The 6,445-nt window shown below is 32.7% G+C and overlaps 1 long non-coding RNA gene across 1 annotated transcript; it reads right to left on the bottom strand.

Moving 5' to 3' along the window:
- Positions 1 to 1,807: 1,807 nt before the first annotated feature.
- LOC123562517 (uncharacterized) lies at positions 1,808 to 5,508 on the bottom strand. Its single transcript, XR_008367163.1, has 4 exons — positions 5,391 to 5,508; positions 3,682 to 3,774; positions 3,389 to 3,472; positions 1,808 to 2,379 (listed from the first exon to the last, which is right to left on the bottom strand). It is a non-coding gene; the product is annotated as an uncharacterized LOC123562517 (long non-coding RNA).
- Between the last annotated feature and the right edge of the window lie 937 nt (positions 5,509 to 6,445).

Genomic DNA, 6,445 nt, shown 5'->3' on the forward strand with positions numbered 1-6,445 from the left:
TAAAATACCAAAGATATGTCTATAAACAAAGTTTTCGGGAAAAAAACATGAAAATAATCCTAAGTTTAACTCCTTGGTGACCTTGACCTTGGGTATAGTGGGCTCAGCCCTTACACATACTTTGTTTCTATGCTGGACAAAGTTGAACTTACAGTATGATATAAGCAAAAGTAACAAAGACATGACAGAAAATCAAAGGTTGCCGAAAAACTTTAACCTTTTAAAAATAACCTAAGTGTAAGACCTTGTTGACCTTGACCTTGGGTATAATGGGCCCAGCCCTGCACATACTTTGTTTGTATACTGGACAATATTTATGTGAAGTTACAGTAAGATATAAGCAATATTAACAAAGGTATGACAGAAAAACAAAGGTTGCCGAAAAACTTTAACCTTAAAAATAACCTAAGTATAACACCTTGGTGACCTTGACCTTGGGTATAATGGGCTCAGCCCCTACACATACTTTGTTTATATACTGGACAATGTTTATATGAAGTTACAGTAAGATACAAGCAATAGTAACAAAAATATGACAGAAAAACAAAGGTTGCCGAAAAACTTTAACCAAGAAGGGTAACGCCGACGCCGACGCCGGGGCGAATAGTATAGCCCCCCTATTCTCCAAATAAATGGTCTTGATTTCTCCCTACGATCAGTTATAAAAAGTTGTCTATATATTGTTTATAGTGACAACAAAGAGAAGTTAATCTGAAAAAATCTCAGTCCACACAAAAGTACTTATCAGGTAGCCTTACGTCAAAATACATCAAAAATTGGATGTAACATGCGTTTTGTACTACAGAAAAGTAGTCCCAATTTTCTCCTAGGGCTAATATTTACCCTTACCCTGCTGAATTTCTATAATGAACTTGTCCATTTTTCAATTTGGACAGTACCATTTACTGTTAAACGGGATGCTTACCAAAAATATACTGAGTGAATGGCGAACAGTGCTGATCATCATCAGACTGCATGGCTGATCATGATCTACAGTGGTCGCAAAGACAGAATAAATCATGTTCAGCTTGGTAAGGGTTAATAGAATAGAACTTTACAGTAATAGCTATTTATAGTAACAGCAAAGGATTAGGGGCCTGGTTCTTACTCATGACACACCATCTCATGATGATGAACATTTTTGCCATTGTATATCAAAATCACTCCATGCATGAACAAGAAATGCTAGGGACAAAGTCATTTTTGTATCTGACCTTTGGCCTCCAAGTGTGACCTTCGAGCTAGGGGTCTTGGTCTTGGGCATGACACCTGGTTTCATTATGGTGAACATTTATGCCAAGTTATCTAAAAGTCCCTACATGGACCGCAGAGTTATTGACCAGACACCAAAAAGACTCTATTAACCTTTGACCTCTAAGTGTGACCTTGACCTTGGAGCAAGGGTTTGGGTCTTGCGCATAACACGTTGTCTCTTTATGGTGAACATTTTTGCCGAGTAATTCCAAAATCCCTTTATGTATTGCAGTTATTGACCAGACAGAAACAGACCCTTTTAACCTTTGACATCTAAGTGTAACCTTGACTATGTGTTGGCTTTGAGTGTGTGTGTGTGTGTGTGTTGCTCGTTTTGTCCTGATGTGTAAGCTTTGAGTGTGTGTGTGTGTGTGTGTGTGTGTGTGTGTGTGTGTGGTGCGCGCGTTTGCGTGCTGGGGGGTTCGTTTTGAGGAGGCTGCGCTTTTGGTGCGTGGCATTCCCTGTTTGATATTTTTCTTTGTTTTTAGGAGTTAGTGGTCTGGAAACATCCAGAAACATTTTCTATAAAACAAGTATGAAAGTCTTACAAGACTATTTTATAAAGTTACAATTTTTATGTAGAACTATGCTCAGAGAAGTTGAAGATTAATCAAAGTCCACACTTTTAACTTCCATATTCATAATATCATTAACAGTTGTGAGGATAAAAAGTATTTTGTAAATTAATAAAAAGTAAGTTCTTCATTCATGACAATTATTTCTTTTTCCCTAATTCTTGATATTTCTTCTCTGATTCCCCCAATGTGTTTGGAAATAAGATTAAACCTTTTGTATTATCCCTGTAGCCATGTTGCAATTTTTATTCAGAATTGTGCTCACAAAATTGGAAAAGAAATGTTGCACTGGACACATATTTTCCAGAACAGTACACCTTCCTTAACTTCCTTATGCAATTAGCAATTGTTACATTTCAATGTATTTTGCAAATTATTCTTAGGCAGTTCTTCATACATGATGCATACTTTTCTTTCTCTCTAATACTTGATATTTCTATTTCTCTGATTCTGGAAATATGGTAGTACATTCTGCAGATGTATGATCCATCAAATAGTTCAGTTTTTGTTGACCAGTGCTTTAAACAATTGTGGCCCTTCAGATGATCATCTGAAATGGAAAAATTTAGCCATTTTTACACTAGTATAAACTTAACATGTTTTATATGTTCATAAAACACAAAATTTTAGAATGTAAAATTATAATATTATCAGTCTGACAGACATTATCAACAAAATGTCATTAAGAAGTGGAAAAACAGTACCTTACACAAGTAATAAAGACTAAGAAATACAGCTTTGAATTCATACAGATGATATATATTTGCCTGTATGTCTTCATGCATTCCATTTTCAACTAACACTATATATAGGCACATGATCACTTCATGTCCATAAGGCATGTGAGTAGGCATACACAATGTACTTGTAAGTGTATTTGTGATATTTTAAAGGACATCACTCAATAAAAAGTAACCTGAAATGAAGTCTTGCAATATGTGCATGCCTACTTCATGTTGATAATTTCATATCAACTTACTTTTGCACTGTGACACAGTATGAAAACTGTAGAAGGAGATGAAATATAATTCTTATATAAATATAAAAAGGGGCATAACACTCCAAATTTAGATTTTAGGCTAAAATAGATAAAGGCCTTAATTTTACATTTAAGGTAAAAGTGTATTACAAGTTTCAAGGGCATTGGATAGAAAGTGGGGGAGGAGCTGAGTACATAAAGAATAGAAGAAAAGAAACTGTAACTCTTTCATTTAATTCAAGATTCTAAAAGGACCATAACTTTAGAAAACTGTCATCAGATGTAAAATCCACTATAGTATGTGTATAATTCTGCTGCTTGGCCATGAAATATACCATGATCCATTTGAATATGATGGAATCTGCAGAAAGAGAGTTTTAATGCAAAAAGTATGAAGGAAGCTATGATATGACAATCTGAAAAAGAAAATGACATAATAACTGTAGAAACAAATAATCAAATTTGATAGTCCTGACAATATGTGCCTGTCCACTTCATGCTGATGTACCAAGTTTCATTTGAACTGATAAATAGTAATTACATAAAAAAATAATAAATGCAGCTCTAAACTATCTTGTACCTTTTGATGTCTACTGTTCATAGTCTAGCCAAAGCTCTAGAACTGGCTGCATTGAGGCATTTTGTTCACCATATCATACTGTAACTAAAACAAAAAGCCCAACATGTACATTTATATATACATACATTTTCCTTTCACAATTAACTGTGATTTCTCTATAAAATTCTGACACTTCACATTAAAAACAATTTAAAAGTACAATGTACATAACATAATTCTAAAATCAGTTATTATAGTTTGTAAAATAAATGCTGAATGCCATATCTATTTTCAAAACACTTTTAAACACCTACCTGTATAAAATGGTGTGTAAATTGGCAGTCTTCTTCTTGGCAATTTTAGCATTCATTGTCCCATTATTTCTTTGAATAAATTTATATCTTCATCTGAAATAAGTATAGTATAGTATAAAAAAACTATGAGGAAACATATTGGTGGTTTTCAAAATAATGAAGCAAAAGTGTGACATAGGGGTTGGAAATTCAAACCTATTTCTTTTGGTGGTCACCTATTTTTTATGATAGCAAATAATTCAAATTTCAAGGAAATATACAACTTTGGGAAAGTGTTGAGAAATACCAATCAGATAATATTTTGAACAGCCTTCAGTTCATAAGTTCAGAGAATTTACAGTAAGATGGGTGATAAATATTGCAGTGTTTTATGACAAGGAAATATGTATAACAGTAAATGTTTTTCAACATATATGAATAGGTGTTTGTGTATAGTTTGAAACTTAATTAATAAATGTTTGTGGACTTTGGTTTTTAAAATCACCCTTTCTGCACAAATCTGACATAAAAATAAAATTTTACCTAGAAAAGTTGTTGCTGAATGAAAAATAATTAACATATTATTATAAAACTTTTTTTTTCTCACATTTTGCAGGTTTATAAACCACATTCAAAATTTCAAAAATGTCTGGTGATTTTTAAGAGATGCACAGGGGACACATATTAAAAATCAGTGTAAAACATCTGGGTTTTTACTTTATTTTCCTCTAAATAGAAAACCCATTTTATCTAAAGAATACTTACAAGGGACATTTTTGGGTGTATAAACATAATTATATGAAGATTCTGAGCAAGTTGATTTATAAAACAATAAAATCATAAGGTGTCTTCAAAGCTGTAAGGATAAAGATCTTAGAAAAACATTATGACTTAAGAAAAGTAATGGGCTTATGAAATTGTAGTGTTCAATTTTTAAATGTATCACTATTTTTTATGAAGGGGCTTCCATCACAAGACATGAACTATTGGTAAGAATAAAATGTAGTTAATGAAAAGAAGTATTTTGTTTTAAATGTACAGAGTTTAGATTTCATAAGAAAAGCCAAAGCTGTAACAATTAAGTTTGGTTTGAAAAAGTAAAACACAGTTCACTGTTGAAAACTATCCTTCATGCAAAATGTCACACTTTTGGTGCAGGGGGGACAAAATTAGCTATTTAATTTAACATAACTTTAAAAATGCTTGAGCCATTCATCTGAAATTGGACACATTTTTTGAATACATTGATTTGGATATGATTTGCCCCAAAACACATTCTAAAACTGAACTGAATTAAAGTAAGGTGAAAAAGAAGAAACAGCTTCATTATTTTGAAAACCACCCATATAAGGAAATCAGCATTATATACGGAATCTTGACAAGTGTGGATTAATGTATCTTAAAACTACTCATGTAGCTTCATTTCTTTATGCTGATTCTGTAGGTCTACAGCACAGCTGATTTATGAAGTTGAACAATTCATGCATGCCATGTAAAATAAATAATTATGATACTATTTATTAATCACATCTTGCTGTAATATAGGCCTACTGTATGTTATTTCATTCCATTGTTTAAATTTGTTGATATTTTGGTGCATGATCATGCTTCATCCAGACCCTTGACCTTGTCAGCTATGCAGAGGTGTCCTTTCTTTAGCTTACTTATAGACATTGTTCTTTTTATTTTACAAATTTATTGTAGAATATATACAGAACATTGACATTTACCTAGCTGTACTGTTGGTCGACATCATGTATTCCTGTTGAACAAGAAGTGTCAATGCGAACGCCCAGCACAGGTTCAAAAAACTTGCAAATGACATTGTTTCCATGGTGCAGGTATTCATTCATCTAAAACAAACATATGACGGATTAAATGCACAGTAGACCTTGATTCTAATTAATGTTACTCTAAATATATTGATGGTTTTTGCCGGATGATTCAGCACGTCCGATCAGACATATTTTATGGCATAGATGCAGAGTCTATGTTCAAATTATGTCAATTCGAATGCAAAAAATACATCAACGTTTTTTTCTATGACAATGATCTATTCTGTCTATTCTGATCGATTCACTATCTATGAAACAATGCGTTAATTCTGCATCGACTCTATTTCAAGATCTGAGAATGATTTGTTGTAGATCTACCAGTGGTTCTAATGATAATCTATGGCGGCAGTAATACAAGCATGCATATGCTATGTTCTCCGCCCAAAAATATGCAAATCATTCTCAGATCTTGAAATAGAGTCGACTGATAATCAACATTACTTTGAACTCGTTGCAAAAATAATTAATTTATATAAATCTATATAACTTTGCACTTACCATTGTTCCTAGTCCCAGAACAACTCGACCTGTCGAAATATGTAAACACGAGGGAGGCCTTTTGACAAGACAGTCATGTAAACTTCCGAAGGAAATAGTCCAAATTTATTCCAGTTACTTCCATATGCGATATTATCGTGAATTATAATTATATGCATAATGTATCGCATATAGATTTAAGCATAAATTTAATGTTTGTGAATCCTGTGCTTTAACTGTTTTCACGTTAAGCGCCGAAAATCATAAAATCCATAAGGCCATGTGCTCTGCCTGATCACATTTCTACGCACTAACACATTTTTGTGTGAAAAAATATGCTGAAATTTACATTTTATTCTGTCAATTACTTTGTGACTGCAACCGTTTCTAAAAATAAAATTGACACATCTGACTTTTATGTGTATTGCCCTTGTAATGATATTATGGATTTTTGTCATAGATACGCATGTTTA

This window comes from Mercenaria mercenaria, chromosome 14 (assembly GCF_021730395.1).
Source record: "Mercenaria mercenaria strain notata chromosome 14, MADL_Memer_1, whole genome shotgun sequence".
Taxonomy (NCBI): Eukaryota; Metazoa; Mollusca; class Bivalvia; order Venerida; family Veneridae; genus Mercenaria; species Mercenaria mercenaria.